Raw genomic sequence first — 27719 nt, 5'->3', positions numbered from 1 at the left:
ACCCAGTATCAGCACGGGTTTACTAGGGACCGTTCATGTCAGACTAATTTGATCAGTTTCTATGAAGAGGTAAGTTCCGGATTGGACCAAGGGAACCCAGTGGATGTAGTGTATATGGACTTTTCAAAAGCTTTTGATACGGTGCCACACAAAAGGTTGATACATAAAATGAGAATAATGGGGATAGGGGAAAATATGTGCAAGTGGGTTGAGAGCTGGCTCAGGGATAGGAAACAAAGGGTGGTTATTAATGGAGCACACTCGGACTGGGTAGCGGTTAGCAGTGGGGTTCCACAGGGGTCAGTATTGGGCCCTCTACTTTTTAACATATTTATTAATGACCTTGTAGGGGGCATTCAGAGTAGAATTTCAATATTTGCAGATGACACTAAACTCTGCAGGGTAATCAATACAGAGGAGGACAATTTTATATTACAGGATGATTTATGTAAACTAGAAGCTTGGGCTGATAAATGGCAAATGAGCTTTAATGGGGATAAATGTAAGGTCATGCACTTGGGTGGAAGTAATAAGATGTATAATTATGTGCTTAATTCTAAAACTCTGGGCAAAGCCGTCAATGAAAAAGACCTGGGTGTATGGGTGGATGACAAACTTAAATTCAGTGGCCAGTGTCAGGCAGCGGCTACAAAGGCAAATAAAATAATGGGATGCATTAAAAGAGGCATAGATGCTCATGAGGAGAATATAATTTTACCTCTATACAAGTCACTAGTTCGACCACACTTAGAATACTGTGCACAGTTCTGGTCTCCGGTGTTTAAGAAAGACATAGCTGAACTGGAGCGGGTGCAGAGAAGAGCGACCAAGGTTATTAGAGGACTGGGGGGTCTGCAATACCAAGATAGGTTATTACACTTGGGGCTATTTAGTTTGGAAAAACGAAGACTAAGGGGTGATCTTATTTTAATGTATAAATATATGAGGGGACAGTACAAAGACCTTTCTGATGATCTTTTTAATCATAGACCTGAAACAGGGACAAGGGGGCATCCTCTGCGGTTGGAGGAAAAAAGGTTTAAGCATAATAACAGATGCGGATTCTTTACTGTAAGAGCAGTGAGACTATGGAACTCTCTGCCGTATGATGTTGTAATGAGTGATTCATTACTTAAATTTAAGAGGGGACTGGATACATTTCTGGAAAAGTATAATGTTACAGGGTATATACACTAGATTCCTTGATAGGGCGTTGATCCAGGGAACTAGTCTGATTGCCGTATGTGGAGTCGGGAAGGAATTTTTTTCCCCAATGTGGAGCTTACTCTTTGCCACATGGGTTTTTTTTGCCTTCCTCTGGATCAACATGTTAGGGCATGTTAGGTTAGGCTATGGGTTGAACTAGATGGACATATAGTCTTCCTTCAACCTTAATAACTATGTAATACAAATATAAAATTGTCCTCCTCTGTATTGATTACCCTGCAGAGTTTAGTGTTATCTGCAAATATTGAAATTCCACTCTGTATGCCCCCTGCAAGATCATTAATAAATATGTGCAGCTAACGATTTCCCTATCCTGGGTAATGGGTAGGCGTCGTTATGTGTAATGTGGTTAATCCGCCTGTAGTCAATACACATCCTCATTGTACCATCTGTCTTTCTAATGAGGACTAACGGAGCTGCCCAGGGGCTACAACTGTCTCTGATCACTCCAGCCTCCTTCATCAATCATAACATACCCTTGGCACATTGATAGTGAGCTGGGGGTACAGGCAGGTACCTCTCTTTAATAGGCAGATAATCTCCAGTGGGGATATGATGTTGAACCCCCTTACCTGCCCAAAGTCTAGTGGGTGTTTGCTGAATACCCGCTCATATTCTTGGACCACCTGGTAAGCCCCATGCTTTTGGTGCACAGGAGTTGAATCAGTGCCTACATGTAACTTCTGACACCAATCCTCCAGCTGTTCTGCAGAGCCATTGTCCTCCTCCTGGTCGGACGGGACCAAGGGTTCTGCTGTTTGCATGGCATTGTTACTGACAGTGAACAGTTTAGTAAGGGTGGTATATCTGGGTAAATGGATCTCTTTTTCCCCAAAATTCAGGATGCATATCGGTACCCTCCTCTTGCGGACATCAACATCAACTACCCCTCTGGCTGTCAGGATGGTGGGCTTACTATCAAAATACATGGGTTCTACCAGGGACTGGTAGTCTTGACCCCTGAGGCCTATTGCCGCTCGACATCAGATTAACATTTCACTCCTGAGGGGTATTGCAATGGGGATAGGATCACTCACTTTGACACTGCCAACTGTATATGCCGATGGCCATATACATTTGATTAAACAGGTATTCTGCCCCTCTTCCATCACTCCATTCACTATGGCCTTATCTACACTTTTTTCCTGTACTATAGATAATCATTATGGTTACAGATTGCGCGGTAACGGACTTACCACCTACTTTCACTCTCCACTACGCCTCTCTTTCACTGGATGCCCTGAGATTTCATCTGCATATATGGGTAACTAGCTATTGAACCCGTTCTACGCCCGGGTGGCGAGCATTTATATTGGTATATTGTCTCCATCATGGTATGTGCTGCTCCATCCTGCGTCCCCATCCTGTCATGCGCTGCTCCATCCTGCGTCCCCATCCTGTCATGTGCTGCTCCATCCTGCGTCCCCATCCTGTCATGTGCTGCTCCATCCTGCGTCCCCACCCTGTCATGTGCTGCTCCATCCTGCGTTCCCTTTCCTGTCATGCGCTGCTCCCATCCTGCGTCCCCATCCTGTCATGCGCTGCTCCCATCCTGTGATGCGCTGCTCCCATCCTGCGTCCCCATCCTGTCATGCGCTGCTCCATCCTGCGTCCCCATCCTGTCATGCGCTGCTCCATCATGCGTCCCCATCCTGTCATGCGCTGCTCCATCCTGCGTCCCCATCCTTATGTGCTGCTGCATCCTGCGTCCCCATCCTTATGTGCTGCTGCATCCTGCGTCCCCATCCTTATGTGCTGCTGCATCCTGCGTCCCCATCCTTATGTGTTGCTCCATCCTGCGTCCCCATCCTTATGTGCTGCTGCATCCTGCGTCCCCATCCTTATGTGCTGCTGCATCCTGCGTCCCCATCCTTATGTGCTGCTGCATCCTGCGTCCCCATCCTTATGTGCTGCTCCATCCTGCGTCCCCATCCTTATGTACTGCTGCATCCTGCGTCCCCATCCTTATGTGCTGCTGCATCCTGCGTCCCCATCCTTATGTTCATGCTGCATCCTGCGTCCCCATCCTTATGTGCTGCTGCATCCTGCGTCCCCATCCTTATGTGCTGCTGCATCCTGCGTCCCCATCCTTATGTGCTGCTCCCATCCTGAGTCCCCATCCTTATGTTCATGCTGCATCCTGCGTCCCCATCCTTATGTGCTGCTGCATCCTGCGTCCCCATCCTTATGTGCTGCTCCCATCCTGCGTCTCCATCCTTATGTTCATGCTGCATCCTGCGTCCCCATCCTTATGTGCTGCTGCATCCTGCGTCCCCATCCTTATGTTCATGCTGCATCCTGCGTCCCCATCCTTATGTTCATGCTGCATCCTGCGTCCCCATCCTTATGTGCTGCTCCATCCTGCGTCCCCATCCTTATGTGCTGCTCCATCCTGCGTCCCCATCCTTATGTGCTGCTCCCATCCTGCGTCCCCATCCTTATGTGCTGCTCCATCCTGCGTCCCCATCCTGTTATGTGCTGCTCCATCCTGCATCCCCATCCTTATGTGCTGCTCCCATCCTGCGTCCCCATCCTTATGTGCTGCTCCATCCTGCGTCCCCATCCTGTTATGTGCTGCTCCATCCTGCGTCCCCATCCTTATGTGCTGCTCCATCCTGCGTCCCCATCCTTATGTTCATGCTGCATCCTGCGTCCCCATCCTTATGTTCATGCTGCATCCTGCGTCCCCATCCTTATGTGCTGCTCCATCCTGCGTCCCCATCCTTATGTGCTGCTCCATCCTGCGTCCCCATCCTTATGTGCTGCTCCCATCCTGCGTCCCCATCCTTATGTGCTGCTCCATCCTGCGTCCCCATCCTGTTATGTGCTGCTCCATCCTGCGTCCCCATCCTTATGTGCTGCTCCCATCCTGCGTCTCCATCCTTATGTTCATGCTGCATCCTGCGTCCCCATCCTGTTATGTGCTGCTCCATCCTGCGTCCCCATCCTTATGTGCTGCTCCATCCTGCGTCCCCATCCTTATGTGCTGCTCCATCCTGCGTCCCCATCCTTATGTGCTGCTCCATCCTGCGTTCCCATCCTTATGTGCTGCTCCATCCTGCGTCCCCATCCTTATGTGCTGCTCCATCCTGCGTCCCCATCCTTATGTGCTGCTCCATCCTGCGTCCCCATCCTTATGTGCTGCTCCATCCTGCGTCCCCATCCTTATGTGCTGCTCCCATCATGCGTCCCCATCCTTATGTGCTGCTCCATCCTGCGTCCCCATCCTGTTATGTGCTGCTCCATCCTGCGTCCCCATCCTTATGTGCTGCTCCATCCTGCGTCCCCATCCTGTTATGTGCTGCTCCATCCTGCGTCCCCATCCTTATGTGCTGCTCCATCCTGCGTCCCCATCCTTATGTGCTGCTCCATCCTGCGTCCCCATCCTTATGTGCTGCTCCATCCTGCGTCCCCATCCTTATGTTCATGCTGCATCCTGCGTCCCCATCCTGTTATGTGCTGCTCCATCCTGCGTCCCCATCCTTATGTGCTGCTCCATCCTGCGTCCCCATCCTTATGTGCTGCTCCATCCTGCGTCCCCATCCTTATATGCTGCTCCATCCTGCGTTCCCATCCTTATGTGCTGCTCCATCCTGCGTCCCCATCCTTATGTGCTGCTCCATCCTGCGTCCCCATCCTTATGTGCTGCTCCATCCTGCGTCCCCATCCTTATGTGCTGCTCCATCCTGCGTCCCCATACTGCCTCTGACCCGCTCGGCGCCGAGTGCTGGGGGGCCTGAGCAGGCGGGGACACCGGCGCGCGGTGGGGGTCAGGTGCCGGTATCGCCGCCAGCTCAGGCCCCCCCAGCACTTACTATACTCACCTGTCCGGCGTTCCATCGCTGAGCGCCGCCATCTTCCCGGTCTCCTGGCTGTGACTGTTCAGTCAGAGGGCGGCGCCGGCGCGCATTAAGCGCGTCATCGCGCCCTCTGAACTGAAGGCCACAGACCGAAGACCGGGAAGATGGCGCCGCTCAGCGATGGAACGGGGACAGGTGAATATGGCCGATACTCACCCTCCTGGCGATCCCTGCTTCTGCGGTGGAGATCGCGGTGTGCGTTCAGTGTGAACGCACACCGCGATCTCCCGGGAGCGTCGCTCTGTGAGGCCCAGACTGCGCCGGCGCTTGCGCAGTCTATAGAGGCTTCGGACAGAGTGACGCTCCCAGCGTTATATTATAGATACTATTCTGAATCGAATATGACCATTTTTTCACTTCTTTGCATATACTTTATTTAGTTCTCTTGTTTTTTTTGTTTCTGTATTATGTTTGACTTATATATTTATTTTCTATCACTGTAGTAACTGATGAGGGTCTGTTATGACCGAAACGTTTGTTGGTATTATGAATAAATTTGAGTGCATCACATATACTTAAGGTGTGTGCCGGGTTCTAATCTATACGTATGGTGTGGTAACCTACCCGTGCACCCTCTCCAGTCACTTTATATGACTGCAGACTGCCAAATCTTGATAGGGTGATAGGGAGCACCTGCTGCATGAGCCCCCAATATCACTGGCGTTATCAAGCGGTCATGCGTCCACACGTTTGCTATGTGCATGTGGCAACTAGAAAGGTTTGGTTTCTCTCAATAGAAGATAATTCAGAGAAGCCAGGAGTCATCACATGACCGCCTGCTCGAATCTGTGATATTGGGGCCATTGTTACTGTACATGTGGGGTGTAAGATTGCTCTCACTAAGTGTATTGGGGGACACGGGATTAACGTAGTCAGGCACGATTTTTCGCTTAAACACAGTCTATACAGTTTATTAAAGTGTCATAAATATATATAATTTGGCCTGCACTCTAAATTTAGATTGGGGTGCTGGTGAAACAGACCGTAAGGTCTAGTATCAGTATTATTGAAATCCACCGCACTCCCTGTGTGGAATATCTTAGAAACAAAAGGATTTTTTGAAACTTGCTAATTTATTCAAGTGAAAAACAGAAATCAATCAAATGTGACAGATCAAATAGTAGGCACTTATTAAACAATCGTACAAGCGACTCAATGTGATTGACGTTTCGACCCTCCCGGGTCTTACTCTAAAGTGGCACTTAATCCAGGATTTATGAGTGCCTATTATGGTAAAGAGGATGTTATCCCTGTAGTGTCAAGGGACTGGGGAGAATGATAGGAACGTTAGCAGCCTGTGATGGATAGGCAGTTACATAGAGGCCCAACATACGTCCAAAAGTAATAGTGATTTACCAGGTACAGTCTTTTTGATACCAAGTATGGCCTAATAGTTGATTTTTCTCTGAGTATGACCTTGTTGAGGAATAGCAGCTGTGCATCAGCCTTAAATTGCTGGTAAGTTCTATGTAGTTTAATGGATTTGCCAGTTCTGGATAAAGCCTTGTAGAGGGGTAGCAGCGGCGCATCTGCGTCTTGCTGGTGGACATGTAGGCTTAATACCCTTAGTGGATGGGGGATAGCGCTCCTGCGTCCTGTGGGAGGGCTGATACATTGGCACCTGCAAAAAAGGTTGTCTCCAGTGACATACCAACTTTCTATTTAAATCGCATATGCAAACAGCAGCAAGACGCTGATGCACCACTGCTATTCCTCACCAAGATCATACTCAGAGAAAAATCAACTATTAGGCCATACTTGGTATCAAAAAGACTGTACCTGGTAAATCACTATTACTTTTGGGCGTATGTTGGGCCTCTATGTAACTGCCTATCCATCACAGGCTGCTAACGTTACTATCAATCTCCCCAGCCCCTTGACACTACAGGGACAACATTCTCTTTACCATAAGAGCCACTCATAAATCCTGGATTAAGTGCGACTTTAAGGTACCTTTACACTAAACGACTTACCAACGATCACAACCAGCGATACGACCTGGCCGTGATCGTCGGTAAGTCGTTGTGTGGTCGCTGGGGAGCTGTCACACAGACAGCTCTCTACAGCGACCAACAACTTTGGCATCATTGAAACTGTCTTCAACGATGCCGAAGTCCCCGGGTAACCAGGGTAAACATCGGGTTACTAAGTGCAGGGCCGCGCTTAGTAACCCGATATTTATCCTGGTTACCATTGTAAAAGTTAAAAAAAAAAAAAACCCACTACATACTCACATTCCGAAGTCTGTCACGTCCCCCGCCCTCAGCTTCCCGCACTGACGTCACCGCTGTGCTCTGCTTTATGGCCGGCGCTGACTGTCAGTGCAGGAAAGCTGACGGCGGGGGACGTGACAGACATCGGAATGTGAGTATGTACTGTTTTTTTTTTTTTTTAACTTTTACAATGGTAACCAGGGTAAATATCCGGTTACTAAGCAAGGCCCTGCACTTAGTAACCCGATATTTACCCTGGTTACAAGTGAACTCGCAACGTTGCTTTTGCTGTCAAACATGACGATACACGCCGACCTGACGACCAAATAAAGTTCTGGACTTCTAGCTACGACCAGCGATGTCACAGCGGGATCTTGATCGCTGCTGCTTGTCAATCACAACGAGATCGCTATCCAGGACGCTGCAACATCACGGATCGCTGTCATTCTCGTTCTAAAGTTGCTCAGTGTCAAGGTACCTTTAGAGTAAGACCCGGGAGGGTCGAAACGTCAATCACATTGAGTCGCTTGTACGATTGTTTAATAAGTGCCTACTATTTGATCTGTCACATTTGATTGATTTCTGTTTTTCACTTGAATAAATTAGCAAGTTTCAAAAAATCCTTTTGTTTCTAAGATATTCCACACAGGGAGTGCTGTGGATTTCAATAATATTAAAGTGTCATAAACCGGGTTATGCACACTTTAATAAACCGTACAGACTGTGTTTAAGCGAAAAATCGTGCCTGACTATGTCCTGAGTGTCCCCAAATACACTCTGTAAGAGCAATCTTACATATGGCGTTCGAATGCAGGCAACGGTCCAGAAAGCACGTGCATAGTTAATGAGTAGGATGAGTAGAGTTTGTGGGTCCCAATTAAATTGAGAGCAGGAGACTACAAGCTGGTTTATCAGCGCACGCGCGATATGCGTGTGCACGAGATGAACTGCATTTGCTTTCAACACAGGTAGGAAGTAGACTCAGGTATTGCCCAGTATGTCGTGCGCATGATGAGATGCATTTGTGTTCCACACAGACAGGAAGTAGACCTGGGTATTCCCCAAAAGTATCTCTAAGGGCGCCTCAAATGGAGGGGCGGCAGTGAGGTGTGAGTATGGCGGATACTGGCTCCATGACTCGCGCTGATGGTCTTTGATTCATTCCACTCTATCGTGCAAAAGCATGTCAATATGAAATATGTATAGCAATATGACTTATGAATACTAGGAAAAAAATTAGACGCTTTGCACATAATTTGGCCAAATCTTGCCTGCCCATCAACCAACGTCAAGGTGGTCTCAAACAACTGATGGGTCCCTACGTATATGAATACCTATCTTAGGCTGATATCTGAATTCCTGGGTGAATGTGGACACCTTTCTCAGCAAAGACTACATATATGGGTAGCACCACTGACCGAACAAAAAGTCCAAAAATACGAATTTATTAAGTCATAATCATAAAAATACAGGAAGTGTAAGCACAGGAAATTTCCAGGTAATTAAAACTATAAAAAATGCAGGTATATTTACCCATAAATACTGAAAAAGGACGCAATCAGGAGAATAATGTATGTAAATACAGAGAAAGTATCAAAACAGCAGTAAGAGTCACGGTAAATATGTGAAATCTAAAAATGTCCCAAAAAGAGGCTGCTGCTGTCTGCTGACATTAAGTTAAATCCACAAACAAACTGTAGGTGCTCCATAGTAATCCATGGTAGTGCCACAAAAAATGTGACAGTGAAACAATATAAATTACAATGTGTAACATCAATCATATAGTGGAAAAGGTATAAGTGCAAGCATACAAAAACCAATCAAAGGCTCAAATTAAATGGTTGCAAGTGAAGGCACAGACAGGATGCACTATCACGTTTGAGTAACCGCAGTAAGGAGATATGTAAGCACTTATATGTGGACCTTAAATGGGGCCATGAAGCAATTGTGCAGAGTAGTCAGGCAGGAATAGATATAGTTAAAGTAAGATCAGTAGTAACGTGTAAAATTACTTACTGTGACAAAGTAGAGCCCTGACTCCTGAATGGCGTCCTCCCCAACGTGCGTTTCGGCACCTTCATCAGAGGGTGGCGTCATTAGGATCAGGATAGTATATAAGTGATAGAGGACCAATGAACGAACAGAATTGGAGAGAGGAGGGTGTGAATAAGAGGAAAAGGGGCGCGATAAGTGGTAAAAAAGGAAGGAATAGTAAAGTAACGGCATGCAAATGTCTGCGGTCACATGAGGGCCCATGTGAGCATATAGTGGGCGGAGTCAACTAACGCAGCGTATCTAGCAACTAGTGCTTCTGGACACCTTTGGGAAGGTACGAAGAGGCGTGCGCAGTCCAGGACGCCAGGAGGTAACCATGACAACCGCGTCATGCATAGGGAGGTACGGAGAAAGCCGGACCTCCCACATGCATCGAGACACGGCAGACACGGTCAGCTACAAGGGGACACTGAAGCGCACGCGCACTACAATCACCAAGATGGGGAAATAGAAGTAGAAGTCAAAGAAGAACATGAGGAAGTAAAATATAGTACATTCCAGTAAGCACTTAGAATGAAAATTACGGGGGGGAATAATACAATATGAAAGATAAAAAAGGGGAAGGTTACCCAAGAAATAGTAATACTGTGAGAAAGAGCGACTAAACCTGAGTAAATAGGTTATGGATTTAGGCAACAATAATAAAAGAAAGGGAGTGTAATGGATTTGACAATGTACGGGGAGTGTCAAGAGGAATCTCCGCAAAAAAAAAAAATAATACTAAAAATAATGCTAAGGGAAAAGTGCAAGTGTTATATATGTACACATAAAGACACATATTGCATTATGCTTGTGATAAAGTGAACAAACTATGTATAAACATAGACTAAATATAGTAACAGTGTATATACAGAAATGATGCTTAACATAGGCATAATATAGATGCGTTCATTCTTCAAGTCCATATATTCTTCTTATAGATTTAGCTGCTTGTTCTTTTTTATATCCCCAGAAAGGACCAAGACTGGCATCATGCAAGCTGAACCACCGGACATCAGGTAAGAACAGACAGACAATCTGTATGCCGAAAATCGTACTAAGAATATAGAATAATGACAATATTAAATAATGCCCTCATACAAATGCCACAGACTTAATCATAAAAACATACATGATAGAACGCACAAATAGATTTCTAAGGTGGATGCACCGGGAATTCCAGGACCTCGTACGGAAATTATATAAGAATTGTACAAAAGATCCCTGCGTCCAAAGAATAAATACATCCATATGTACCAGATAAAGCTAGTGAAATAGGTAATTACTAAAAAAAAACATAATATTAAAAATAGAAGCACCCTCCTAAAAAGGATAAAAGCATAAAACTAAAAAATTAAAAATAAAACAGCGATCAGCAATATCAAAGGAAAGGGGCGTAACTTGCTTTCATTTAGGCCAAAAGGTGGGATGGTATTAAGGGTCCATATCCACTTGGTTTCGCATTGTGCGAGTTCACGACTAATTTTACCACTTCTAATATCAGATGGAATTATGTCTATGCCACGTACTCTAAAAAGACTAGGATCACAATTGTGGTGGGTCTTGAAGTGTCTCGGAATAGTCTTGAGAATGTTGATGTTATTTTCATTCAGGGCCGCAGAAATGCCTAAGACATGCTCTCGAATGCGGACTTTTAGCTGTCTAGTAGTCAAACCAATATAAATTTTTGGCCATGGACAAGTGGCAAAATAAACAACAGCCTTGGTAGTGCATGTGATATTATGTTTAATGTGGTATACATGGTTACCATCAGAATTAGTAAATGTATTAGCAGATTCTACGTTTGGGCATGCTACACAGTTCCCACACGGATGACAACCTGGGTTGACTCTAGGAATGTTGTCAATGTTGTAGGCAAGGGAGTTGGTTTATAGTGGCATTTCACCAAGTAATCCCTCAAATTTCTTGAACGGCGAAATGTCAGTTGAGGTGTCTCTGGCAAGTATTGAGTCAATACAGGATCCGCCTGCAGAATGGGTCAGAAGTTAGCTAGACATCTCCTCATCTTGTCAGCCTGTGAATTGAATTTGGAAATGAATCTGACAACATTATTAGTGCCAGAATTCTTGCCTGAATATAAAAGCTCGTCACGTGAGGAATGCTTTGCTCTGTGGTACGCTTTTTTTTTTATCATGCGACGACTATACCCTCTGTCCTGAAACCTGGATCTGAGATCTTGTGACTGTTTTTCAAAATCCTCATCAGAGGAACAGATCTTACGAACTGGCCTGTAGGGACTGCTTTAATAACTGATGCAGGATGTGCAGATGAAGAGTGTAAAAGAGAATTAACTGAAGTAGATTTTCAAAAAATATCCGTTTGTAGCATTTTGTCAGTATCTCGCTTAATCTTAACATCTAAGAAGTCTATAGAGGTTTGATGTGCCTGGTACGTAATACCGATATTAAGTTTATTCTGATTAATGGTAGAAATAAAGGAAATTAGTGATTCTAAATCCCCCTGCCAGATCAAAAAAATGTCGTCGATGTAGCGCGCCCAAAAAAGGATGCGATCCATCGACGGCAGATGATCTGACAGGAGGAGGTCCCTCTCCCACAGCCCCAGGAACAGATCAGCATAGGAACCTGCTGTAATTAAAATCACCACATGTTGAAGGGTGGAGTGCTCGGTCAGTAAGCTAACATACAAATAACAAATGACTGACTGGCAGATCCACAATAGTGTGAATAGGTACATACCAGGAGCAGCAACCTCCATATACAATATACAGTGCAAAAAAAGTTTGCACTCTATCGTGCTAAAGCATGTCAATGTGTAATATATGAATAACAATACGGCTTCTGAATATTATGAAAAATTTGAGGCGCTTTGCACATAATTTGGCCAACTCATGCCTGCCCATCAACCAAAGTCAAGGTGGTCTCAAAAAACTGATGGGTCCCTACGTGTATGAATACCTCCTTTAGGCTGATGTCTGAATTCCTGGGTGAATGTGGACACCTCTCTCAGGAAAACCTGCATTTATGGGTAGGTAAACCTGCTGTAATTAATTTTTTCTTGTATATGGAGGTAGCTGTTCGTTGTATGCACCTATTCACACTATCTTGGATGCGCCAGTCAGTCTTTTGTTATTTATTATTTGACTCATTTCTTTGACACTACAAGATAAGTTCTGTTCTCTTTTTATATACCTGAACCAGTATGTTCTCCTGATGAACCGCGTGACGGGGAAACACATCCAGTATATGCATCCTGGACTTATCACACAGATAGTAGCTGGGAAAATCTGATATACTATAAGGTGTTTTTTCTTGCAATCTGAGGGATATGTGCAATAACAATATGTTAACTAACTATTAAAGCACATGTAAGCGCTTTAGAGGTAATTAATATGACGGCATCTCTTGTTTCCAAGGCTCTATCCTAATGTATACTATGTTGGGGTTTATGTACAGTCAGGGCCGTATTTAGAGTTTCTGCTGGCCTAGGCACTTTTAATGCTGCCTCCCCTTTGTAAGTATGACATTATCGGCAGTGACTTTGGCAAAAATCGCTGATGTGAAAGTAGCCTTTTGCAGCAGATCGGGCAGTTTCTCCGCATCTGCAGAGTAACGGATCACTTACGGCAACACTGCGTTCGGCCTCATTCATTTCCTATGAGATTTGTGGACATTTGTGTCACTTGCCGTGATCCGGCAAATGCGGTATCATATCTCCCTACTTTTGAAGAAGGGAAAGAGGGATAAAGTTTGCAGCGCGCTATGCGCGTCACGGAACATTTTGGGCCACGCCTCTGACCACACATTTCACAACTAGTCACACCCATACCCACCCCCCAACCACACCCATTTAGTACTGCTGATCACATTGGTTCATAAACAATAATTATAAACAAAAAACATATGGCCACACAGTGCTCCATACTGTATAATGACCCCACATGATGCTCAATACTGGATAATGGACACACATGATACTCCATACTGTATAATGGCCACACATGATGCTCCATACAGTATAATGGCCACACATGATGCTCCATACTGTATAATAGCCACACAGTGCTCCATACTGTATAATGGCCACACATGATGCTGCATACTGTACATTGAGCCCACATGATGCTCCATACTGTATAATGGCCCCCCTCCCATCCTGTAAGCATGACTCATCTCACCCCCCTCCCATCCTGTATGCATGGCTCATCTCACCCCCCTCCCATCCTGTATGCATGGCTCATCTCCCCCCTCCCATCCTGTATGCATGGCTCATCTCCCCCTCCCCCTCCCATCCTGTATGCATGGCTCATCTCCCCATCCTGTATGCATGTGCAATGCCCCAGTGTCCTGGTCGCTGCAGTAATGTAGTAATGTCATTTTCCTCTAGGGGGGAGTTATGTTACATTTGGAGGCAATAAAGGAGATCTCTTTACCAGGTACCACAAGCATACAACACATTTCACACTCCAGTCCACCAGGGGGAGCTATGCTCCTATTTATTAGGTCACACTGCACACTTAGGTAAAACTGGTGGCCTGGAGAGGAAGTTAGGCAGTTGCTGGCTGAGCTTCAGGATGTTGGTCCCTGACAGGGGTGGGATCCTGTCAGAGGCCTAGACAGAGGGACACGGAGCTGTGCCTGCCCCATGTGCGGCAGTTCCTAAGAAAGGACACGAATAGAGAACTGTATTGTAGAGAGTGAGAAAGAAGTCATAGCAAAAGGAGTGGAAACCAGAAGGAGTTCTGCCCTGCACAGGCTGCCTCCTTCTGAGGCGCAGGATCCCAGTAACCGGAACACCAAGTGAGCAACAGTCCTTTATGCCTTGCTCCAGAAACCAACAGGACAGCTAATTGCAAGTTACTGATCCGCCCCATACCCAGGAGGCAAGGTGGCACCCATGAGAGGCCAGGACGTGCTAGAGTCCCTGTAAAAAGCCTCAGGCCACTGGTCATACGGGTTGTCCTATCCATCTGGGGGACAGAGAGAGAGATAACATCGATAACATCTACAACATCTGTGGTGGTCCTGACCACCAGGTCATAACAGTACAGGTGGCCCAAAGTACTAATGCATCTCAATAGAGAGATAAGAGAGGTTCTGAGACCATTTTTTTTTCTTTGCAGTGTGTTTTGTCTCTCTTTTCCCCTTTACCTCTGGGTGGTTCAGGACTCAGGTGTAAACATGGACATTCAAGGTCTGTCCTCTTTGATGGATAATCTCACTACAAGGGTACAAAACATTCAAGATTTTGTGGTTCAGAATCCGATGTCAGAGCCTAGGATTCCAATTCCTGATTTGTTTTTTGGTGATAGATCTAAGTTCTTGAATTTCAAAAATAATTGTAAATTATTTCTTGCCTTGAAACCTCACTCCTCAGGTGACCCTGTTCAACAAGTAAAGATCATTATTTCTTTGTTACGTGGTGACCCTCAAGACTGGGCATTTTCCCTTGCGCCAGGAGATCCGGCATTGCGTGATGTTGATACGTTTTTCCTGGCGCTTGGATTGCTTTATGACGAACCTAATTCAGTGGATCAGGCAGAGAAAATCTTGCTGGCTCTGTGTCAGGGTCAGGATGAAGCGGAGATATATTGTCAGAAGTTTAGAAAGTGGTCTGTGCTCACTCAGTGGAATGAATCTGCCCTGGCAGCAATCTTCAGAAAGGGTCTCTCTGAAGCCCTTAAGGATGTCATGGTGGGATTTCCCATGCCTGCTGGTCTGAATGAGTCTATGTCTTTGGCCATTGAGATCGATCGACGCTTGCGTGAGCGTAAAGCTGTGCACCATTTGGCGGTACTATCTGAGCATGGGCCTGAGCCTATGCAATGTGATAGGACTTTGACCAGAGCTGAACGGCAAGAACACAGACGTCGGAATGGGCTATGTTTTTACTGTGGTGATTCCACTCATGTTATCTCCGATTGTCCTAAGCGCACTAAGCGGTTCGCTAGGTCTGCCACCATTGGTACGGTAAAGTCTAAATTTCTATTGTCCGTTACTCTGATTTGCTCTTTGTCATCCTATTCTGTTATGGCATTTGTGGATTCAGGCGCTGCCCTGAATTTGATGGACTTGGAGTATGCTAGGCGCTGTGGTTTTTTCTTGGAGCCCTTGCAGTATCCTATTCCATTGAGAGGAATTGATGCTACGCCTTTGGCCAAGAATAAGCCTCAGTACTGGACCCAATTGACCATGTGCATGGCTCCTGCACATCAGGAGGATATCCGCTTTCTGGTGTTGCATAATCTGCATGATGTGGTCGTTTTGGGGTTGCCATGGCTACAGGTTCATAATCCAGTATTGGACTGGAAATCTATGTCTGTGTCCAGCTGGGGTTGCCAGGGGGTGCATGGTGATGTTCCATTTTTGTCTATTTCGTCTTCCACTCCTTCTGAAGTTCCAGAGTTTTTGTCGGATTATCGGGATGTATTTGATGAGCCCAAAGCCAGTGCCCTACCTCCTCATAGGGATTGCGATTGTACAATTAATTTGATTCCTGGTAGTAAGTTTCCTAAGGGCCGATTGTTCAATTTATCTGTGCCAGAACACACCGCTATGCGGAGTTATATAAAGGAATCCTTGGAGAAAGGCCATATTCACCCGTCGTCATCACCGTTAGGAGCAGGGTTCTTTTTTGTGGCCAAGAAGGATGGTTCTTTGAGACCTTGTATTGATTACCGCCTTCATAATAAAATTACAGTCAAATTTCAGTATCCTTTGCCGTTGCTGTCAGATTTGTTTGCTCGTATTAAAGGGACTAGTTGGTTCACCAAGATAGATCTTCGAGGGGCGTATAATCTTGTGCGTATTAAACAAGGCGATGAATGGAAAACAGCATTTAATACGCCCGAGGGCCATTTTGAGTACCTGGTTATGCCATTCGGGTTATGCATGACATCTTCCGAGAGTACCTGGATAAATTCCTGATTGTGTATTTGGATGATATTTTGGTCTTTTCGGATGATTGGGAGTCTCATGTGAAGCAGGTCAGAATGGTGTTCCAGGTCCTTCGTGCGAATTCCTTGTTTGTGAAGGGGTCAAAGTGTCTCTTTGGAGTTCAGAAGGTTTCATTTTTGGGGTTCATTTTTTCCCCTTCTACTATCGAGATGGACCCTGTTAAAGTCCAGGCCATTTACGATTGGACTCAGCCGACATCTGTGAAGAGCCTGCAAAAGTTCCTGGGCTTTGCTAATTTTTATCGGCGCTTCATCGCTAATTTTTCTAGTGTTGCTAAACCGTTGACTGATTTGACCAGGAAGGGTGCTGATGTGGTCAATTGGTCTTCTGCAGCTGTAGAGGCTTTTCAGGAGTTGAAGCGTCGTTTTTCTTCTGCCCCTGTGTTGTGCCAGCCAGATGTTTCGCTCCCGTTTCAGGTTGAGGTTGATGCTTCTGAGATTGGAGCAGGGGCTGTTTTGTCGCAAAGAAGTTCTGATGGCTCGGTGATGAAGCCATGTGCTTTCTTTTCTAGAAAGTTTTTGCCTGCTGAGCGTAATTATGATGTTGATAATCGAGAGTTGTTGGCCATGAAGTGGGCATTTGAGGAGTGGCGTCATTGGCTTGAAGGAGCCAAGCATCGCGTGGTGGTCTTGGCAGATCACAAGAATTTGACTTATCTTGAGTCTGCCAAACGGTTGAATCCGAGACAGGCTCGATGGTCGTTATTTTTCTCCCGTTTTGATTTTGTGGTTTCGTACCTTCCGGGCTCTAAGAATGTGAAGGCTGATGCCCTGTCAAGAAGGTTTGTGCCTGACTCTCCGGGTGTTCCTGAGCCGGCGGGTATTCTCAAAGAGGGGGGTAATTTTGTCTGCCATCTCCCCTGATTTGCGGCGGGTGCTGCAAAAATTTCAGGCTGATAGACCTGACCGTTGCCCAGCGGAGAAACTGTTTGTCCCTGATAGATGGACTAGTAGAGTTATCTCTGAGATTCATTGTTCAGTGTTGGCTGGGCATCCTGGAATCTTTAGTACCAGAGATTTGGTGGCTAGATCCTTTTGGTGGCCGTCTTTGTCACGGGATGTGCGTTCTTTTGTGCAGTCCTGTGGGACTTGTGCTCGGGCTAAGCCCTGCTGTTCTCGTGCCAGTGGGTTGCTTTTGCCCTTGCCGGTCCCGAAGAGGCCCTGGACGCATATTTCTATGGATTTTATTTCGGATCTCCCCGTCTCTCAAAAGATGTCGGTCATTTGGGTGGTTTGTGATCGCTTTTCTAAGATGGTCCATTTGGTACCTTTGTCTAAATTGCCTTCCTCCTCTGATTTGGTGCCATTATTTTTCCAGCATGTGGTTCGTTTACATGGTATCCCGGAGAACATCGTTTCTGACAGAGGTTCCCAGTTTGTTTCGAGGTTTTGGCGATCCTTTTGTGCTAGGATGGGCATTGATTTGTCTTTTTCCTCGGCTTTCCATCCTCAGACAAATGGCCAGACCGAACGAACTAATCAAACTTTGGAAACATATCTGAGATGCTTTGTTTCTGCTGATCAGGATGATTGGGTGTCCTTTTTGCTGTTGGCTGAGTTCGCCCTTAATAATCGGGCCAGCTCGGCTACTTTGGTTTCGCCGTTTTTCTGCAATTCTGGTTTCCATCCTCGTTTCTCTTCAGGGCAGGTTGAGTCTTCGGACTGTCCTGGTGTGGATACTGTGGTGGATAGGTTGCAGCAGATTTGGACTCATGTGGTGGACAATTTGACATTGTCCCAGGAGAAGGCTCAACGTTTCGCTAACCGCCGGCGCTGTGTGGGTCCCCGACTTCGTGTTGGGGATTTGGTTTGGTTGTCGTCTCGTTATGTTCCTATGAAGGTTTCCTCTCCTAAGTTTAAGCCTCGTTTCATTGGTCCGTATAAGATTTCTGAGGTTATCAATCCTGTGTCATTTCGTTTGGCCCTTCCTGCTTCTTTTGCCATCCATAATGTGTTCCATAGGTCGTTATTGCAGAGATACGTGGCGCCTGTGGTTCCATCCGTTGATCCTCCTGCCCCGATGTTGGTTGAGGGGGAGTTGGAGTATGTGGTGGAAAAGATTTTGGATTCTCGTATTTCAAGACGGAAACTCCAGTACCTGGTCAAGTGGAAGGGTTATGGTCAGGAATATAATTCCTGGGTTTTTGCCTCTGATGTTCATGCTGCCGATCTGGTTCGTGCCTTTCGTTTGGCTCATCCTGGTCGGCCTGGGGGCTCTGGTGAGGGTTCGGTGACCCCTCCTCAAGGGGGGGGTACTGTTGTGAATTCTGTTGTCGGGCTCCCTCCTGTGGTCATGAATGGTACTTCGGCTGGTTCTGTCCATGGACTTCCTCTGGTGGGTGTTTCTGAGTTTCCTTCCACAGGTGATGAGGTTAATTCGTTAGCTGGCTGCTCTATTTAACTCCACTTAGATCTTTGCTCCATGCCACCTGTCAATGTTCCAGTATTGGTCTAGTTCTCTCCTGGATCGTTCTTGTGACCTGTCTTCCCAGCAGAAGCTAAGTTCCTGCTTGTATTTTCTTTGGTTTGCTATTTTTCTGTCCAGCTTGCTATTTTTATTGTTGTCTTGCTTGCTGGAAGCTCTGGGACGCAGAGGGAGCACCTCTGCACCGTGAGTCGGTGCGGAGGGTCTTTTTGCGCCCTCTGCGTGGTCTTTTTGTAGGTTTTTGTGCTGACCGCAAAGCAACCTTTCCTATCCTCAGTCTGTTCAGTAAGTCGGGCCTCACTTTGCTAAATCTATTTCATCCCTGTGTTTGTATTTTCATCTTTACTCACAGTCATTATATGTAGGGGGCTGCCTTTTCCTTTGGGGAATTTCTCTGAGGCAAGGTAGGCTTTATTTTTCTATCTTCAGGGCTAGCTAGTTCCTTAGGCTGTACCGAGTTGCATAGGGAGCGTTAGGAGCAATCCACGGCTATTTCTAGTGTGTGTGATAGGATTAGGGATTGCGGTCAGCAGAGTTCCCACGTCCCAGAGCTCGTCCTTTATTATCAGTAACTATCAGGTCATTCCGTGTGCTCTTAACCACCAGGTCCATTATTGTCCTGACCACCAGGTCATAACACCCCCTCCTCCTATCCTGTATGCATGGCTCGGCTCCCCGTCCTCCTTCATCCTCGCCCCCGTCCTCCCTGGCTGTCATACTCACCTTTTCCACACATCGCTGAACATCCCTCCATCTCTGTCCCAGCGCAGCATCTTCTTCCTGCGTGAGCGTTCATGTGGTACCGCTCATTAAGATCATGAATATGCGTCCATATTCATTACCTTAATGAGCGGTACCATGTGACCGCTCACACAGGACAAGCTGCCAGAGCTGAGACCAGGCATCGCTAGAGTAGGGTGAGTATGACGTCTTCAACTGTGACAAACCTGGCTGGGCAATATATTACGTAGCTGGGCAATATACTACGTGACTGGCCAATATACTACGTGGCTCTGTGCTGTATACTAATTCGCTGTGCAATATACTACGTGGCTCTGTGCTATATACTACGTCACTGGGCAATATACTACGTGACTGGCCAATATACTACATGGCTCTGTGCTGTATACTACGTCACTGTGCAATATACTACGTGGCTCTGTGCTGTATACTACGTCGCTGTGCAATATACTACGTAACTGTGCAATATACTACGTGGCTCTGTGCTGTATACTATGTCGCTGTACAATATACTACGTCACTGGGCAATATACTACGTGGCTGTGCAATATACTACGTCACTAGGCTATATACTACGTCACATATAATTTTGACCTGGCTTATTCAAATGACTCTTCCCAAAAATACATGAAAAAAAAAATAGCGGAAGCAAATGTCATAGGTATCCAAAACAGCAAAATTGTATTAAATCCTATTAAAACAACTTCTTTTTTTATATATAAAACATATTATATACCGTCCTCTGGGAGATACACATGCAAAATATAACCGCAGGCGCAAGGCCATGTACACCAACCATTAAAATATGTAGGAAAGTCAGTATGCACAAAGATTAGATAGCTATTACACAGTGGATTAATAGGCAGAGTGGTACATATTGTGGTACCATTATATCCACCAACATAGAAGAGGATTCTTTACTGTTAGGGCAGTGAGAATCTGGAATTGCTTGCCTGAGGAGGTGGTGATGGCGAACTCAGTCGAGGGGTTCAAGAGAGGCCTGGATGTCTTCCTGGAGCAGAACAATATTGTATCATACAATTATTAGGTTCTGTAGAAGGACGTAGATCTGGGTATTTATTATGATGGAATATAGGCTGAACTGGATGGACAAATGTCTTTTTTCGGCCTTACTAACTATGTTACTATGTTACTATGTTATGCAAGATCAATCCAGACTCATTAATATATGTCTTTTACTTGTAGGGGTCACTGTACCCTTACAAGTAAAAGACATATATTAATGGTTGGTGTACATGGCCTTGCGCCTGCGGTTATAATTTGCATGTGTATCTCCCAGAGGTATGGGAAAATGTAGATAGAATACTATACATATATACAGTGGGGCAAAAAAGTATTTAGTCAGTCAGCAATAGTGCAAGTTCCACCACTTAAAAAGATGAGAGGCGTCTGTAATTTACATCATAGGTAGACCTCAACTATGGGAGACAAACTGAGAAAAAAAAAAACAGAAAATCACATTGTCTGTTTTTTTAACAATTTATTTGCATATTATGGTGGAAAATAAGTATTTGGTCAGAAACAAACAATCAAGATTTCTGGCTCTCACAGACCTGTAACTTCTTCTTTAAGAGTCTCCTCTTTCCTCCACTCATTACCTGTAGTAATGGCACCTGTTTAAACTTGTTATCAGTATAAAAAGACACCTGTGCACACCCTCAAACAGTCTGACTCCAAACTCCACTATGGTGAAGACCAAAGAGCTGTCAAAGGACACCAGAAACAAAATTGTAGCCCTGCACCAGACTGGGAAGACTGAATCTGCAATAGCCAACCAGCTTGGAGTGAAGAAATCAACAGTGGGAGCAATAATTAGAAAATGGAAGACATACAAGACCACTGATAATCTCCCTTGATCTGGGGCTCCACGCAAAGTCCCACCCCGTGGGGTCAGAATGATCACAAGAACGGTGAGCAAAAATCCCAGAACCACGCGGGGGGACCTAGTGAATGAACTGCAGAGAGCTGGGACCAATGTTACAAGGCCTACCATAAGTAACACACTACGCCACCATGGACTCAGATCCTGCAGTGCCAGACGTGTCCCACTGCTTAAGCCAGTACATGTCCGGGCCCGTCTGAAGTTTGCTAGAGAGCATTTGGATGATCCAAAGGAGTTTTGGGAGAATGTCCTATGGTCTGATGAAACCAAACTGGAACTGTTTGGTAGAAACACAACTTGTCGTGTTTGGAGGAAAAAGAATACTGAGTTGCATCCATCAAACACCATACCTACTGTAAAGCATGGTGGTGGAAACATCATGCTTTGGGGCTGTTTCTCTGCAAAGGGGCCAGGACGACTGATCCGGGTACATGAAAGAATGAATGGGGCCATGTATCGTGAGATTTTGAGTGCAAACCTCCTTCCATCAGCAAGGGCATTGAAGATGAAACGTGGCTGGGTCTTTCAACATTACAATGATCCAAAGCACACCGTCAGGGCAACGAAGGGGTGGCTTTGTAAGTAGCATTTCAAGGTCCTGGAGTGGCCTAGCCAGTCTCCAGATCTCAACCCTATAGAAAACCTTTGGAGGGAGTTGAAAGTCCGTGTTGCCAAGCGAAAAGCCAAAAACATCACTGCTCTAGAGGAGATCTGCATGGAGGAATGGGCCAACAAACCAACAGCAGTGTGTGGCAACCTTGTGAAGACTTACAGAAAACGTTTGACCTCTGTCATTGCCAACAAAGGATATATTACAAAGTATTGAGATGAAATTTTGTTTCTGACCAAATACTTATTTTCCACCATAATATGCAAATAAATTGTTAAAAAAACAGACAATGTGATTTTCTGGATTTTTTTTTCTCAGTTTCTCTCCCATAGTTGAGGTCTACCTATGATGTAAATTACAGACGCCTCTCATCTTTTTAAGTGGTGGAACTTGCACTATTGCTGACTGACTAAATACTTTTTTGCCCCACTGTATATACTATAGTATATATATATATGTATAGCATATATACTATGTAGATACTATATATCTATCTACATTTTTCCTGTCATGTACAGCTGGTGGCCCGTATGAGACACTTTAATTAGGGCTCATTGCAGGAGATATAGGGCCAGCCGACGGTGAGTGGGGTCGCCAATCTCGTATTATTGTTTAGGGTGCCAACCTCCACTGACAGGTATTAAGCTATGGTAATTAATTAAAATAAAGTGTGAGGACCCCCCTAGGCTTGATAACAAGCCTTGTTGAAGCTGTCAGCTGAGGGTTGCAGCCCCTAGCTGGGAGTTTTGCCTGGCTGGTTATCAAAAATACAGGGGAAGCCATGCCGCTTTTTTTTACATTTATTTATTTACAGCACAGGAGCGGCAGATGAATACTCCCATCTGCGACTCCTGCTCTCACTGTTATTATCGGCAGCATGTGTTGGATGATGGGAGCTGTAGTCCCATCCGCTGACACCAGCGACCGGAGGTAAACTTTATACCTCCGATCACAGCTGAGTGCTCACGCTGTCTTTTGACAGAGTGGGAACGTTGGCTTTCTGACCGGCGGGGATGATTTCACTGCTGATCAGAAGTGGTGTTTGCCGCGCTGTCATGCACATGACAGTGCAAACACTGGATGTTTGGGCCCCCTCTTCAAGTGAATAGGGTCCAGGTTCAGGTGTGGGTACTGTTCTGGTACCTAAACCCCAACTTTTTGTAACTGTTTGGCTGAACCCTAGGGGTCCACCCATTTCTAATAGTCCTCTCACTGCTGGGAATGATATCAGTCCCTAAATTTGAGGCTAAATGAGGTCTACTGTCAGAAGACATGTGGCAGCGCATGTGTGGCTTTACATTTACATCTATTGGAATTTCATTGTGATTCCAAATTCTTTGGAAAAATGTAATACCTTGTGTGGAGACATGACTATCGGTGGGTGCTTTTGTCCGCTGGCCTGGCTGTCTTTAAAAGACCGCAAGGACCAGGGCTCATCCCACTGAACGCCATACCCTTTTCTTGTGGACAGAATACTACTTAGCCAACACTGGGTGAGGTTAACACAATGGGGTAAAACTTTATTGGATCACCAACAGTCAGCAACATATAGTACAATACCAGCAAGTACAACTTATGGTGCAAACATCTACGACTCTGGGGCTTTCAGGGTCAACCACCCCATCCTGTGCATTTGGTGGGCACTCCCAGAGAGGAGGCTTAGAAAGCTAACAGAGTCCATTGAGCTACGTGGCCAGGTATCCTGATTGTCACAACCTGGGTTCACCAAACATCTCCGTGGGTTAAGTGATGGGCAGTGGAACAAATCTGCAATCCTCCAGTTGGAGCCATGGTGTCTTGGCTACCTTTCTCTAGAGTCTCTCTGTAGGAGATAGGTCCCTTTCTACACCCACAAGTGTCCATCAAGCCAATATCCACAAGGTTTGGGAGAAGACAGGAGGAGGTCATCTCTCATTGTTCGAGTGTTCAATTAAACTGCATATTTTGTCCTTTAATGCTTGCAGAACAACAAGCTGTATGGAAAGATACAATGGGAAACAAACATATTAACAAACATTGATTGTTTAATTAACCTCCGCATTTGTCCCTCAAGGATAGCAGAACAATAAGGTGCATAGACTGATACAATAGGTAGTCAGCAGACATTCAACAAATCAAATCAAAGTACAAGTGTCAACGCTCAGACTCATAAGAGCTTATGTTGCTGTGCCTCCTGAATAATACAACTGGCATAAATAAGAATACACATGGTGTTGTCAGACTTTGTATTAAATAATTATCGTTTTTAATTTGAGCTGAGTCCCTTTTCTTAGACACTCGCTATTGTTTTCACTGTAAACATTGAAAATTAGAATACAAACATTTTGATGCAGCACAAATCTCTCCAGTTTTATGTGTGTTCTATACAGGCTAAAATGATGACCTATCATGCCTCAAGTATATTTCTTTCCAGACCACCTCTTTGAATTTGAATATATTTTGGTGAATTCTAAAATAATACTGATGAGCAATGGGGTTTTTCAAACACTTGTATTTATAGCAGTGTGTAGATCTGCTTGGTAAACCACAGTCTTGTCCACATTGCATCCCTTGCAATCAAGATACATTATGTTATGAACACATGAAGCTTTCCACTTACTTTTCAAGCCTTATACGTAGAAAAAAAACATGAGCTGGAAGATAATGACAGAGCTGTGCATAGAATGATGTTTCTTTGTGGCTTTCTGCCACAGCATGTGTGACTTAGGGGTAGGGATATAAATAGTTAAGATTTCTTTAGCTCAGTGATATATCCCAATCCACAATAAACAGTTCCTTTGCTATACATGTTAATCTTGTTTCAGAGGTTGGAATGTGCTTGGTCTGGTTCCACTTTTTCCAGGTTCTGTCTAATGCTGAGAGCACACTGATGACATGTAAATACATTTGAGAATTTCCATGCAGAAGATGCAATGCCACAACGAGTTACGTAATGTTATGGATACTAAAAATCAGCACTATAATAAATAAAGCTAAATCTGATCCCCAAAATTTCCATTATTGGCAAAGCATCAGAAGGGTGCACTTGCAATGTCGATTATGGTTTATTCTTGCATTCTTGATCATATGGTTACCATAATTATCTGTATTACTCTGGCACATAATTTTTACTCACATTAATTTTTATTTTTGAGAGTAGAGTTGAAAAACTTCACTGTATTTGTGTACTGGGAGTAGTGATGGGCAAGCACTAAAATGCTCAGGTGCCCATTGCTCGGGACGAGCAAATAGAAATGCTTGGGTACTCGACCCGAGCAATGATCCCAATGTAAGTCTATGGAAAAATCTGAACATTTTTGCCGCAGCCCACCCGGAGGTCTTTTTAGCATCTAAAAATGACAGAAATTGATGGGAACAGTGCTCAAGTGACATGGGAACACCATGGGGAAGACTCCTGGAAGCATTTCAGACTCCCAGGTCACAGCTGTGAACAATGTTGTCAGAGTCTTATGCCATTTTTACAGGTGCACAATAAAACATACAAAAACAAAACCAAAAGGCATTTTCCTGAGAGATATGTTAAGGAACATACTTTCCAGGGTAATGACTTGTATATAAGGCAAAACAAAAATCCCCAAAACAAAAATGTTCCTCCACCACTTGGGCTATGTTCACATGTAGCGTTTTTGATGCTTTTTACAACTTTAGCATTGCTTTCAACCAAGACAAATGCATTCACCGGGAAATGTAATGTTAACATTTTACAACCTTATCTGGCCATGTGGTGTGTGACACGTCATCAGACACATTCTGTTTCATTTATGAAGGAGGGACTCTGAAAGTCACAAAGTCTATTTTTATAGGGCCAGCCGTCGACCCTCACTATTCTTAGAGAGCCATCAACCGGCTATGCTTTTTAGTTTCCATTATTAAACAGGTGGTCTCTTATACTGTTATTGCGCATGCAGTGAGTGGCAAGGCTGCCCAAAATTTGGACGCACCCCAATAACCCATTGAACAGACATCCTGGATGGCCACATGCAACTAAAGTTCCCATTAGTCCTTTGATGCTCCCACAATGTTTGCCCATGAAGTGAGTGCGAGGGCTGCCCTGCCTCAAAGCTACACACACCCCAATCTGCCTTTGAACCCACGTACTGGATGGCCATATGAAAACCAAGTTCACAATATTCATTTGGTACTTCCAATACTGTTTGCTTATGCATTGAATGCAAGGCCTGCCATGCCCCAAAGTTACACGCACCCCAATAAACCCTTGAACCCATGTCCTGGATGGCCACATGCAACCAAAGTTCCCAATAGTCATTTGGTACTCCCATAATGTTTGCCCATGAAGTGAATACAAGGCCTGCTCCAAATTTGGACACACCCCAACAACCCATTGAACAGACATCCTGGATGGCCACATGCAATCAAAGTTCTCATTAGTCATTTGTTGCTCCCATAATGTTTGCCCATGAAGTTAGTGTGAGGGCTGCCCTGCCTCAAAGCTACATGCATCCCAATATGCCTTTGAACCCACTTACTGGATGGCCATATGAAAACCAAGTTCACAATATTCATTTGGTTCTCCCAATACTGTTTGCTTATGCATTGAATGCAAGGCCTGCCATGCCCCAAAGTTACACGCACCCCAATAAGCCTTTGAACCCATGTCCTGGATGGCCACATGCAACCAAATTTCCCAATAGTCATTTAATACTCCCATAATGTTTGCCCATGAAGTGAATACAAGGCCTGCTCCAAATTTGTACGCACCCCAACAACCCATTGAACAGACATCCTGGATAGCCACATGCAACCAAAAGTTCCCAGCATTCATTTGGTACGCCCATGCTGTTTGATTACGCATTGAATGCAAGACCTGCCCTGCCCCAAAGTTACATGCTCCACAATAAGCCTTTGAACCCACGTACTGGATGGCCACATGAAAACCAAGTTCACATTATTCATTTGGTACTCCCATACTGTTTGCTTATGCATTGGATGCAAGCCCTGCCATGCCCCAATGTTACACGCACCCCAATGAGCCTTTGAACCCACATACTGGATTAACACATGAAACCAAAGTTCCCATTATTATGATTTTTTTAACTCACATACAGTTTGACCATGAAGTGAATACAAGGCCTGCCCCAAATTTGCACGCACTCCAATCTCCCTAGGAAGAAATGTGGACGTTGGCCTCCGAAAAAAAATGTTTTCTCAGTTTAAAGGAGCGGGTCTCCTATACTTGTAATGTCCTGGGGGGGAGGGTACACATCAACCTACTGTGTCGACATTTTTTTTTACAGGCATCATAAACACCTATGATAAGAATAGCATGGCTGTTACATTATGGAACATGTTTGCCCTGGTGATTTCATGGTGAGGATGATAAGGATGAGGAGAAGGAGGAGGATAACAGCAAATATCCAAAATCAGGAAAAACGTATACCAATGTGTGGGTGTGAAGAGATGCATGGGAATATACCTCCCAAAAAAATACATTGGATTTGAGGTTATGTTATGCTGCTATCATTCGGTGGTGTACAGAAGTCTGGCCCAATCCAGCCCTTGATCATTTTTATAAGAGTCAGCCTGTCAGCATTTTCAGTTAATAATAATAATCTTTATTTTTATATAGCGCTAACATATTCCGCAGCGCTTTACAGTTTGCACACATTATCATCACTGTCCCTGATGGGGCTCACAATCTAGAATCCCTATCAGTATGTCTTTGGAATGTGGGAGGAAACCGGAGTACCCGGAGGAAACCCACGCAAACACGGAGAGAACATACAAACTCTTTGCAGATGTTGTCCTGGG

Source organism: Ranitomeya imitator, chromosome 9, assembly GCF_032444005.1.
Source record: "Ranitomeya imitator isolate aRanImi1 chromosome 9, aRanImi1.pri, whole genome shotgun sequence".
Taxonomy (NCBI): Eukaryota; Metazoa; Chordata; class Amphibia; order Anura; family Dendrobatidae; genus Ranitomeya; species Ranitomeya imitator.
Note: the sequence above shows the minus strand (reverse complement) of the source record.